At 36.0% G+C, this 13,959-nt stretch overlaps 1 pseudogene; it reads right to left on the bottom strand.

Moving 5' to 3' along the window:
• Nucleotides 1-6,236: 6,236 nt before the first annotated feature.
• Nucleotides 6,237-6,336, bottom strand: LOC122117584 (annotated as a pseudogene).
• Nucleotides 6,337-13,959: the final 7,623 nt, after the last annotated feature.

Here is a 13,959-nt window from a genome sequence, read left to right as displayed (position 1 = left end):
ATAGGTATTGCATTGAATTTATAGATAGCCTTGGGAAGTATTGCCATTTTCACGATGTTGATTTTTCCAATCCAGGAGCATGGGAGTTTTTGTCATTTTCTATGTTCTGTTTTGATATCCTTTCTCAAGTTTTTACCGTTTTGATCATAAAGGTCCTTCACTTTTTGGTTAAGTTAATTCCAAGGTATTTTATTTTTTGTGGGGCTATTACAAATGGAGTTGCTTTCCTAATTTCACCAACACTTTACTTATTGTTTCCATACAGAAAAACCATTGATTTTTCGGGGTTAATTTTATACCCCGCTACTTTGCCAAAGTTTTGAATCAACTTGAGTAATTTGGGAGTGGAGTCTATGGGATTCGTTAAATACAAGATCATGTCATCTGCAAAGAGGGAGAGTTTTATTTCTTTTTTCCCTATTTGGATTACCTTTATGTTTGCATCCTGTCTTATTGCTGTAGATAGGGATTCTAATACAAGATTGAAGAGAATTGGCGATAGTGGACATCCTTGTCTTGTTCCTGAGTTAAGAGGAAATGACTTTAGTTTTTCACCATTAAGTATAATGCTGGCTGTAGGTTTGTCATATATATCCTTTATTCTATTGAGGAATGTTCCATGGATTCCTAATTTTTCCAGAACCTTCATCATAAAGGGGTGATGGATCTTGTCAAATGCTTTTTCTGCATATATTGAGATAACCATGTGGTTTTTATCCTTGCTTCTGTTGATGTGAGGAATTATATTAATTGATTTGCATCCCTGAAATGAATCCTGTTTGATCATGTTGAATGATTTTCTGGATGCATTGTTGAAGACGATTGGCCATAATTTTGTTGAGAAGTTTTGCATCAATGTTCATCAAAAAAAATGGGTCTATAGTTCTCTTTCTTTGATGAGTCCCTGCCTGGTTTTGCGATGAGGGTGATGATGGCTTCATAGAATGTGTTCGGTAGTGAACTTTCTCTTTCAATTTCATTGAAGAGTTGGAGTAGTATTGGTGTGAGCTCTGCATTTAAAGGCCTTGTAGAATTCTGCTGTAAACCATCTGGACCTGGACTTTTCTTAGGTGAGAGGTCTCTTATTGCTGTTTCTATTTCAATGCTTGATAAGGGCCAGTTAAGATGGTTTAACTCATCTTGGTTTAGTATTGGCATGTCAATATTTGCTAGGAAAAGGTCCATTTCTGTAAATTCTCAAACTTATTAGCATAAAGTTTTGCGAATTATTCCCTTATAATATTCTGAATCTTGGTTGTTTCTGTGGTGATGTTTCCATTCTCATCTCTGAGTTTATTGATTTGGGTGTGTTCTCTTCTTTTTGTGATAAGATTTTCTAAGGGTCTGTCAATTTTGTTAATTTTTTCCAAGAACCAACTCTTTGTTTTGTTGATTCTTTCTATAGTTTTATTGGATTCTAATTCATTTAATTCTGATTTAATTTTAATTAAAATGAATTAATTAAAATAATTATTTCTTTCCATCTATTATATTGGGGTATATCTTGCTGCTCTTTTTCAAGGAGGTTCAGATGTCTCATTAAATTGTTGGTTTCAGATCTCTCCAATTTGTTGATATAGGATCTCAGAGCTATAAACTTGCCTCTGAGTACTGCCTTTGCTTGTCCCAGAGGAGCTGGTAATTTGTGTGCTCATTTTTGTTGAAGAGCATGAACATTTGAATTTCCTTTCTAATCTCTTCCACGACCCACTCATGCTTCAGAAGTGTGTTGTTCAGACTCCATGTGTTACAGGAGTTTCTTTGGTGGCTTTTGGTGTTGTTCTAATTTTATTACCTTGTGGTCAGAGAGAATGCAAGGTATAACTTCAATGTTTCTCAATTTTGACAAGTTTGCATTGTGGCATAAATGTGGTATATTTTAGAAAATGTTCCATGTGCTTCTGAGAAAAACTTGTATTGTGATGCTGCTGAGTGAAATATTCCGTAGATGTCTGTTAAATCTACTTGATCTATGCAGTTGTTTAGATCTGTGTTTCTCTATTGGGTTTTTTCCGAGTTGATCTATTTAGAGGGGAGAGTGGTGTATTAAAATCCCCAACAATTAATGTCTTTGGATCTCTGTGGGATTTGAGGGAAAGGAATGTTTCTTGGATAAATTTTGGTGCTCCGTTGTTTGGCAAATAGATATTTAAAATTGTAATATCCTCCTGAAGGAGATATCCCTTAATTATTATGTTATGACCTTCTTTATCTGTTCTCACCAATTTTAATTTGAAGACTATTTTATCTGATATTAGGATTGCAACTCCCGACTGTTTATGGGGGCCGTTTGCTTGGTAGATTTTGTTACAGCTTTTAACACTTAAAATGCATTTGTGTTTACTGGCAAGATGTGACTCCTGAAGACATCAGATAGAAGGATCTTGCTTTTTAATCCTACTGTACAGTCCATGTCGCTTAATTGGATAATTATGTATGTTAATGTTGAGAGATAGGACTGAGAGGAATTTGGGAGCTCCTGTCATGTTATCTACCTTCTTTGGGGCTACAAAAACTGGGTTCTTCCTATGTTCTTGGATTCTTAGTTTGGGTGCATTTTATTGGCCTTTATTGTGGTCTTGTTGGTTTTCTATGTGTAGGACGTCTTTAAGAATCTTTTGTAGGGCTGGTTTGGTGGAGATGTATTGTTTCAATTTTTCTTTGCTATGGAAGGTTTTTATTTGGCCTTCAGTTATGAAGGAGAGTTTAGCTGGGTACAGTATTCTTGGTTGATTGTTGTTTGTTTTTAAGGCATGGCATACATCATTCCAGGCTCTTCTTGCTTTGATTGTCTCTGCTGAGAAATCTGAGGTGATTTTAATTGGTTTGCTTTTATAGGTGATTAATCTTTTCTCCTTCAAATGTTTAAGGATCTTTTCCTTGGTCTGAATTCATCCTGTGTGGATTATAATGTGACGGTGGGATGTCCTGTTTCTGTCTGGTCTATTTGGAGTTCTAAAAGCTTCTTGTATCTGAATAGGCCTATCTTTTTCCATGTTTGGGAAGTTCTCTGCTAGGATCCTGTTAAACCAATTTCCTAGACGATTTACTTCTTCTGTTTCTAGGTGCTCCTCTACACCCATTATCCTTAGATTAGGCCTTCTGATGCTGTCTTCCAACTGTTGGATAGATCTGTCATATTTCTTGGACTTGACTTGGATGGTTGTATGTTCTTTCTCTATAATATTTAGGCTGTCTTCAATCACCGAGTTTCGATCTTCTGCATGGTCTAACCTGCTGTCAAGAGTTTCCACTTTTTTAATATTTCTTTTCCTTCTAATTGGACAGCTTTGATGGCTTCAAATGCTTTATTGAAGCTTTGTTTTAGATCTTGTATAAACTCCTTTACTTCCTTAATTTGGTGTTCAGTGTTTATTCTCAAGTCAATTAGTTGTTTGGTTATGGTTTGCTTAGATTCCCATTTCTTCTGTTGGGTTCCATTCAGCATTCCCTTTGTGGTCTCCCTGACTTCCTTCAGCTCTTTGTTAATGGATTCCATGAATACCTTTAGTGATCATTGTGTATCCTCATCCTGCTCTCTCAATTCCTGTATTACTCTTTGCTTAGCTTCCTCACGTTCACGCCATTCCTGTAGTTCTCTTTGAGTGTTCTCAACCTGCTCATGCCATTCCTGCCTTTCTCTTTGAGTATTCTCAAGCTGTTCACGCAAATCCTGTATCAGTTTTTGAGTAGTTCCTCACACTCAGGATATTCCTTTATAAACCTTTGGTTTGCCTCCTCTCTCTCCCTATCATGCTCATACACAGTCCTTTGTAGGTTTTCAATCTTCTCCTGTATTGACCTTTTGTTTGCCTCCATTGATCTTTTGTTTGCTTCCTTCTCTCCCTATCATGCTCATACAGATTCCTTTGTATGTTTTCAATCTTTTCACTTATCATGTTTGCCAGCAGTGTTTGTAGAGCTATTTGGGAACTCTCCTCTGGATTATTCATTATCTGTTCTGTCCCCTGATTATCATGAGTGGGAGTTGAGATACCCGGACTTGACATTTTTCTTTTGTTTTTCCGGCTTACTCTGCCTATTTTGGATGAAAATAACACCAGTTTTTTGCTTGAACACTATCTTAAGGAAGCATCAACCAAAGTCTATATTTGCACAGTCAATAGTCTGCAGATACAATATAGTTCAATAGAACATCTATTCAACGTCAAACAACTATATATTAATGGACTACAAACTGCAAATCCGAATCTAGCAAACCAGAAATTATTAGGTTGTGGGAGAGATGTGGGTAAAAAATAGGAATAGAGAGATGTGGGAAGGCACAGGGAGATTTAACTTAACTAAGTCTTAATCTCAAAGCAGGAAATAGGTTGGATAGGATGAAAGTAGAGTGAGAAAAAAGAAAAGAGAAAGGGGGAAAAGAGACCAGAAAAAATAGAAAAGCAAAAATTAAAAATATTATGCAGAATCGAAAACGAAATATTCAGAGAAGAACGTGCATATAATGCAGAAGGGGAGGTATATAAAGGAGATGTGAAAAACTTAAAAATAAAAATACTTAAAATATTACATAGGTATAAATAGGTAGTAATGTTATTAAGGAATTTAAGGTTTTGAACTGAGTAATAAATTTGTGGATTAAGTGTGTACACATGGAGGATAAGGTCTAATAATCGACTATGTGTATATCTGAGATGTGCAGAAAAACAATTAAGTCACATAAAAAAGAACAAAAGAGAAGTAAAGGTGAAAAGAATAAGAAAGAAAGAATAAAGATCAGAAGTTCAATAGAGCAAAATAAAAAACAAAAAAAAATTTTAAGAAAAAAAGAAGAATAACGCACACACACATATACCACTGAAATAAAAATTATAAGAGGGGAAAATAGTTACTAGGAAACTTTTTTTTCAAAAAAGGTAAAAATTAAAAAAAAAACGTTTTAGAAAAAATTTTTTTAATAAAATGTACAAAAAAAATAGTTCTTTAATTTTTTTGGGAGTGGTGGGAAAAATCCTGTATCTCCCTTGTGTCTGTAACCATCCTCTTGTTTGAGTCTCTGGTCTGCTTGTGGTGTTTGATTTTCCTATGGCTTGGTTGGTTTCTTAAGTCAGTTTGTTTGAACAGGCAGAAAAATGCTCTACTTTACCCAGGATTTTGTGATCCTCCTCTCAGGTTAGTTCAATGGGAGGGAGATCTGCTTTGATTAACACAAAAGAGGGAGATGGCTTTTTCCTCAAGTTTGGAGATGCTGTGATGAGGCTAGGTTCTGGGTAGAGTTGAGGCCTTTCAGCAAACAGTAGCTTTTCCCAGGAGGTAGCTTGTGAGAAACTCAGAGAGCCCAGCCTGGAGCCACTCTCCAGGTTTATGTTTACTGAATTTCAATTGATTGTCAAGGCTGCTAAAGGGAGGGGCAGACTCTGGCTCTGATTACCCAATGAAGACAGCCACTCTTGGGGCTTCCACCTGAGCTGGGTGATTTTTCCCTGGGTGGAGCTCTCTGGCAGGTCAGTTTAGGTTCTTGTGACCTGCTAAATGACTCTAGTTTTCTTCCAAGGCCTTAGTTGGAGCTAGCAGCTCCACCGAGCTTTGTCAGTATCCAAGATGGACATGTCCGGTAGTTGGGGGGGAGGGGTGGCCTTCTCTCCTCTGCTCTCTGAGAAGGAGTGAGGACATTTGGCTTCTACTCCCGCCGAGTCTTGGTTCCTGGGTCGTCTCTGGTCTGCGAACTGCAAGATGAAGATGTCTGCTCCTTGTCAGTTCTTGCTGGTGTTGAGTAGAATCTGCTTGTCCACCGTGTCTGGCTCCTTTGTCCTGCATTCTCTGTGTTACAGGATGGCGGCTATGGCCAAAGCTGCTACCGAGGCTGCTGGCAAGTGCTCAGATCTGTCTCCTTGCTGGATTTTCCCTCTCTGTCCTAGCTCTGTGTATCGTGATGGCACACTTGGTGTGATTCTCTGGCTTAGGACTGTTCACTGGAACTCTAAAACTGCTTTCTATGCTAGGGCTTGTTTAGCCTACAGCTTCTCCTCCACCATCTTTCGGGAACCCCCTAAGACCATGGTTTAAATTTTATTTCTTTGGGATAAAATGACAATGTTATCTAATTTCAAGTTTTATAAAGTTTATGCTATGTAAGGGCCTTTCTAAGGTGAAGATTTAATATACTGATGTCAAACTAACCTTTAATTCTATGAATTACATGTATTGTTACACTTGTATTTTTGTAATCAACTTTTTAATAACTGTTTTTCATTTCTTACATTTGAAGTATGAAAAATATGGAATACTTCACAAATTTTCATACCATCCTTGTGCAAGTACCATTTTAATCTCTGTATTGTTGTAATTTGGGTAGACCTGCTGCTGAAGCATGTAGTATCCTCTAAATTTAAGTATGTAATGATACAATATTTATACAGGCATATATCCATGGTTGCCTATTTGTAACAAGGAACCCTTATTGTTCCTAAAAATGCTATTTCTCTAAAATTCTGTGCATAGTGGAAAAAAATTATATTGTATGGTCGATTGTTCACATTTGCAATTTTTTGTCAATAACTATTTTGTCGTTTTCATTTTAAATTTGATCATACTTTGAAACCTTTACAGCTAAGCCCAAAGGTGATGGCTTTTCAAGTACTTATTTATCAACTGAGTTAGCTTTGTGGAGCTAATGGATTCAAAGTAAGCCTTTCTTAAGAGCTATTTCTAAACTTCTGCAGCTTAAAATCTCCTAAATGAGGTCTCAGTGGCACAAATGTCTTCCTGACCCTTTACCCTTCTTCCATGTAGGAACAGACCAACCAGAATATCTTACACTGACAGCATATATTCTTACTGGAACAAAACTAATCTTAGTTACAAGGGTTCATAGAGAGATGAACACTTCAGACCAAATTGTTCAGAATAGAAGGTATTTTATCAAAATGTAATTGTTTGGGCTGGGACGTTGGCTCAGTGGTAGAGCGCATGCCTTGCATGACTGAAGCCCTGAGTTTGATTCCTCAGCACCACATAAGCAAAAAGAAAAAAGCCGGAAGTGTTGCTGTGACTCAAGTGGTAGAGTGCTAGCCTTGAGCTGAAGAGCTGAGGGACAGGGCCCAGGCCCAGAGTTCAGACCCCACGACTGGACCCAAAAACAACAACAACAAATATATGTATATAATTGTTTATTATACCTATTATTTCAAAAGTAGCTAAAGCCAAAAAGGTGAAAAAGTTGTTTATATGCATGTTTACTTAATATCCTGGCCTGTCTACCATACAACCAGGCAGGAACTTACACTACTGACTTTCTATCACCAAATATGTCCATAGCTCCTGAAGAAGTCTATATATTTTTCATCGATATTAGGTCTTAAATTGGTAATGTTTTAATCAAAGTGTTTCCTCTTGCCTCCAGGCTTTAAATTTACAAATGGTAAAGCTTTAGGTCTAACTCTACCCTAAACTGAGGTAGAGATAATGGAATAATACTTTAAAACAGAGTTGCCTTTGATACCCTAACCAAAACAGAACAATGCATAACAATTTCTTATATTATATATACTTATATATTTTATATTTATATGTGCTGATCTTAAATTTCACACAGTGAATCTTACTAGAATTAATTCATAATTTGACAAATAAATTGAAATTTATTCCCATAAATAGATTGGAACATAAATAATTAGGTTTAGAATATATATTTGAATATAAAAAGTATCAATGCAATGTCTTTGCTATAAACTTGTGATACCATCTAAGTGTTCTTGGTCTTCTGAATTCACATAGTAAAAAAAAAAAAAAAGTATTGTTTTCCTCTAATCTAGAAGAGATTTTACACTGCTGCTGTGTTTATTGTACTAACTCGCTGGTCCCAAAGTGATTTTCTTCATATGATGCCTAAAAGCTATTATTCTTCTGCAGTACCCACGGGTCAGAGGATACCAGGTCCCAGTTATCTGCATCATCAGATAACAATGGCAAGTCTTCTCACCTTGGCCCATGCAACATGCTAACAGAAAGTAATTGAAGACCCATCTCAATTTCTTATTTCCTATAGTATTTCAGGGTCCCAATTCCTTTACTAATTAGCAGTAAGCAATTGTGAAATGTAAGGCAACTTAAAATGAAAGAGGAAACCACAATATATGAGAGAATGTACTGTAGTTCAAACTTTCAATTTACAGATGACAAGCCCATATGAGTAAACAAAATCACAAATGTCCAAAGATTAATTTTAATACCTCTCTCCTAATGATTAATGAAAGATTTCAGTGCAGCCAAAAAAATAATTTCTGGAATCATAGATCCATAATTGGTCTACCAAGACTAGGAAAACTTGATTTAGAGGTGAAATATAATTTAGAAAAACATTGAGAAGACCCTTAGTGCTTCAAAACACTAGTACTTCAGTAAAACTTGGTTCTGTAGTATAAAAATGTCATTTTCAAACCAATGATAACCTACATTTAATCTCCTGAAAGTATATTCCTTTTCAAATAAACTTTTTAGAATCATATTCAACAAAATAACACTTGACAAGTAGATGATAGTGACATTAAAAGTTTCTCAAATGCAGGAATCAAGCTACAATAGAGTTGATTTATTTACCCAGCACAAATGCCAAATAAGCTCAACCATTCAATAAAGTGTAGAAATAGTATCTCCTACCATTTGCGTTGTTCAGTAGGTGCCTTCCAGAAATGTGTTACATATATCAGCCTCCCATAATTCTAACCCAAATATTAGCTAATAAAGTAAATTTCATCACATAAGAAAGTACATTTTAAAAAGTCACTAATAGTTGCCTTATCATGTGTTGCCTTATCATATATTTTCCCTATATGTCTAACATAGTAAGAAATATGACTTTAAATCATGAATATGGGTACTGATCAGAGATGTGACAAACATAAAATCTATCTTCTATTTCTATCATATTCCTCTAAGTAGTAAATTTTAGTTTTCTTCTTTTTCCAAAACTTATAGGTAGTAGAAAATATCATCCCATGTAAAATAAAATAATCACACACCATTGCACAAAGCCATTTATAAAAACTGGTAGGTAGCAGTAAATTCTAAGCGAATTTTAAACTTTCTTGTTGACTAAAGATTAATCTTCCAAAAAGATGAGAATAAAATGATGTTTAGGTGCTTCACGTCCCCAGTCTTGCAAATTATTATTACAGATGCATGAATTATGGAAGTATATGCTGACATCAAGCATGAATTATGGAAGTATATGCTGACATCAGTTCAAGTATATGCAGGATTGAAACTCTATGGAATGTATATAAACCTTTCAAAGTATTAACAGACAGTTTAACAGAATGACTATCACGAAGTTGAAACCAGAAAGGAATAATAGTAAAGACATAGAATGAATGAAAAATGGAACAAGGGGCAAGTACAGCTAGAATACTCAATGTACACATGTAATAAGTAAGTGGTAAATCTGAAATAAATCTTGGAAAAAGGTTGGTTGAGAATGATAGAATGAGTGACTCTGATCCAGGAGCATTGGACAATTAGAAGGACATATTTAATTGTAACACACTTGCACAACCTTTTGAAATTCAGTTAAAAACACAACTACAAACAAAAACACACAAAAATCACAACCAAACAGCAATCTCTAGAAAGTATGCATATGACCTCACAAAATTTTAAGCAGTTAATGAAGGGCAGTCTTGGGAAAAGCAAACAAAGCTGTTCAAAGAGGGCAGGTTTGGGTAGGGGAGAATTTTGAACAAATTTAAATAGATTGTCCAAGGTTATAAATCACCTACATCTACTGCAAACATTTTATTCCATATTTTTTTTTTTTTTTGGTCTGGTCGTGGGGCCTGAACTCTGGGCCTGGGCGTTGTCCCTTAGCTCTTCAGGTTAAGGCTAGTGCTCTACCACTTGAGCCACAGCTCCACTTCTGGCTTATTTCTTTTTTTCTTATGTGGTGGAATCAAACCCAGGGTCTCAGGCATGCAAGGCAAGCGCTCTACCACTGAGCCACTTTCCCAGCCCCCATTCTGTGAGTATTCTTTGTCTGAACTGGTTACTCCAGTCCTGAGTTGTGGCTTTATAGCTTATGAAGATCGAATGGAAGAATCAAGATCAAGAACCCATTACACCACTGGAGAGAAAACAGTCCTCTATGGTTTCTCTCATCTCTCTTCACTACTCTTTTCTCATACTTTTAATAAAGTCAAGTGATTTTGAATTATATTTCCTTCTGTTTCAGAGAATTACTGTTTGGTAATTAAATGTCAATTCGCAATTTTTTATTTCTTTTTTTTTTTTTTAAAGAACTTGGAATTTAAATTCCACTACAACATTGTTTCACACAGTCAGAGTTTATTTCTTGGGTAAGGACAATTCTCAAGGGAACCTACAGGATTTACAGCAAGGTTTGTGAGGTTTGTTTGTTTAGTGTGAAAATAAGCCATATTCACCCACATTGCTCCCTCTCAGCTAAGTCTCCATGGATTTCTTTCCATGAAAGCCTATTTTCCCAGACAATTTTAAATTTTCTTAATAGGCTAAGTTGTTAAAATTTTGAACAATTAAAATTTACCTGTCATAAATTTTTAACTCTTTTGAAATTTCTTTATCAGAATCGTGAATTCACCAATCTTAATCCCACCTTCACCATCAAAAACAGTTAACATGTTGTTTTCATTATATAGTGTCCATGAAAATACTATTTTCCAGTGGCTTTGTTATGCATACATTTGACCATATAAGCTGATGCTGAACAAAATGAACTCCAAGATATGGAAACATATTTATTTGTGGTTTTTTTTTTTTTGATATACTATGTGATTTCTATTTTCTTTGAGATTTTCCCCTATGGTTTATCCCCTCCTCTGTTTGATTTTGGTACTCTGTGTATTGTGTATACATTTACCTTAATTAGGGAAGGGAACAGGAACAAAAAAATGGCAAGACAAAGGATGAACAGCAAACCAATGCAATAGCAATTCTCACAAGACAATAAGTTGGAAATGTACATTACAACTTGGGAGGGGTAATAGGGTGAAGGAAAAACTGAGAAAAATGAGAGAGGGGATAACAAGTTTGAAAACTTATGTATTCACTAACTTACAATGGCTGTAACCACAGTGCACATCACTTTCACATTAAAATTAAATTAAAAAAATAAGCTGATGAAATAAAATTTCACTGTTTTGGTATAGTAAATATTATTCTTTATGTAGTAACTTTTAAAAAATCGGTATTATTTGGCATCTAATTTGAATTAATTATCTCTTCTTTATCAGAGGGTCATCAACTGTAATGATATCCAACTAGACAATTTTTTCACAATATACTTGCCAATATTTTGAAAATAGAATAAATTTAGTACTTTGTTATACTAAAACAGAAAACAGTTTAATTCTATGGAAACCCATAACTTTTAAAAGTAAATAAGTTGTTAAGAGGACAGAATGCATGTATTCTTCAAAATTCCTATGACTAATAACTACTCATTTTCAAATTCTGAACATTCCATACCTGCGAGATTCAAAATATACCTGTTTGCATGTTATGTAATTCTGCAGTAGATGCATTTTCCAATGGAGTGTTACAGACTGAGAAGTGAACAGAAAAAGAGCCACATTCTGATATGGGATATGAAGCATGTGATAATTAATTCTTCAAGAGTAAGCAGTTGTTTATCAGATTAAGCTGTTATTTCTATGACCATCAATCACAAGATTTATGCCATAAAGTCATCCTAGCCCACCAGTTTCCAACTGGTAGGGTGCACCTCAAAATTCCCTTAATTCACATCAAGAATAGCTTATGTCCATTGTGAAAATGCACTGCACTTCTGCTAATGTGATGCCCTCCATATTCTGGAAAGAACACCACTATATACAGAGTTGTATCATTTTTCCTCTACTGGTATTCTTGCAAATATTATTTATATTTATACATTCTTAACTACCATAGATAATCACGATGCGAAGATTGGAAGATTACAGTTCAAAGACTGTGAAGACTCAGGGTCTATGTTGAAGGGGAAGAATGATGGAGGCTCTGGCCTCAGGATTATCTGTGGACTGTGTTTGAGTATTAGAAAAGCTCTTAGCATGCCGGGCTAGAGAGGGAAAATGTTCTCTCTCCCTATCTCAAAACACATGTCACAGACTCCTGAGAGCTGAGTAAGTAGCTCTTCTGCTTGCTTAAGCATAGTTAAACAGCTGGTCAAGCATTTCCCTGAGATTGGAGAAGTGGTTTGAGCTTGCTCTAAAATAGTTTAGATAATAATATACCAAGACAGGGCTGGGAAGGTGGCTCAGTGGTAAACGATTGCCTTGCATGTATGAGGCCCTAAGTTCGATTCCTCAGCACCACATAAGCAAAAAAAAAAAAAAAAGCCGGAAGTGGTGCTGTGGCTCAAGTGATAGAGTGCTAGCCTTGAGCCCAAGAGCTGAGGGACAGCGCCCAGAGTTAAGGCCCCATGACCGGACCCCCCCAAAAAATAATATACCAAGACATTGTCTCATAGGTCAAGTAAAAATGTATCTGTTGAAATTTTTGTGTGAATGTCTTCTGACCAAATCTTGGCAAAGATCATGCTTGCTTGACTTTAAATACCACTAACAATAAAGCACAGCATGCAGTGGCAATTGCTGTTTGCACTCTGCATCCCCTGTGTCCTGGTGATTTTGTTACCCTTACCCAGGGACCCAAATGCACTAGATGTTACAATTGGCGCCCAAACAGGGACCATGCATTGTTGAATTCAGGAAGGGATATTCAGGTAAGTACTTTTAATTACAGGGTGATGGGACAAGTTAAATCTACTCCGTACTTACTTATGCTTAAACATTTACTTGCTGCTTATGGTGTAAATATTTCTTCTGACATAGAAATGTGTACTAATGTAGTTAGGGAATGGAATCCTTGGTTCCCTGATGAAGGAAAATTCGATGTTATAATTGGAAATGAGTAAAGAATATTGTAGAAAAAGCTGTTCGAGAAAGGGAAAAGATTCCTATTAGATTTTGGTCCATTTCGGCTATTTTACATACCCTTTTTAAAGCTTCGAATGAGGAAAGATTAATAGCAGACTTAAAGAAAGAGGTCACCCCTTCTATTGTAGATTTACAGTTGGACTCTGAGGTTAAGGACACAATAGATAAGGATGCATTGCAATTAACAGAGAAAAAACAAGAGGTAAAAAAGGCTCAAAAGGAATAAAGTGTAAATAAAATGTCTGAGCAAATGCAATTGATTTTCTCAAAATTACAACATATGGAGTTGGAAATTAGCAAAGTGAAAGGAGAACCTGAGAAAGTGAAAGTAAAGCAGCCTTTGGCTCCTCGACTGGCTGATGCAATTTTTACAGCATCACTCCCTCACAAACAGAGGGCTCAGACAGTGAGTTTGATGATGAAATGCCTATTTTTTCTTATCCTGTAATTCGACCACCCTCTATGAATAGTATAGCTCAACCAGCCAGATATGAAGGTGTTGCTGTTGATGATATTGGTAAACTTAAGAAGGCAGTTGTATGGTCCTCAGTCTCATTATGTTAAGGAATTGCTTAATGGGCTTGCCCGACATTACAATAATTTTGCTCCAGTGGATTGGAAGATGCTTTGTAGAGCCTTGCTTAAGAAACCTAAATACCTACAATGGAAAATGTGGTTTACTGAGTTATGTACAAAAAGGGCTAGACAAAATGCACAGAGCAGTAATCCACACCTGCAGAACAATATGCGGATGCTCATATAAATGTAAACTCTCCTGAAGAGATCCATGAGCAGTTAAGAGACATAGGTATTGAGGCATGAGAAAAGGATTCCACCGGTAGGAGAGCATTATGGCTCTTGGACTAAAGTAATTCAAAAACCTAATAAACCCTGTATTGAATTTTTATCACCATTGAAATTGACCGTGGAACGTACTGTTGTGGGAGAGGCTGCATGGCAACAACTGCTGAGCATGTTGGCTTATGAGAATGCTAATGAGGACTGTAGACGAGCTCTATTGCCTATT

The sequence above is a fragment of the Dipodomys spectabilis genome, unplaced genomic scaffold (assembly GCF_019054845.1).
Source record: "Dipodomys spectabilis isolate Male_0828 unplaced genomic scaffold, ASM1905484v1 ptg000144l, whole genome shotgun sequence".
Taxonomy (NCBI): Eukaryota; Metazoa; Chordata; class Mammalia; order Rodentia; family Heteromyidae; genus Dipodomys; species Dipodomys spectabilis.
This window is presented reverse-complemented; position numbering and strand designations above follow the sequence as displayed.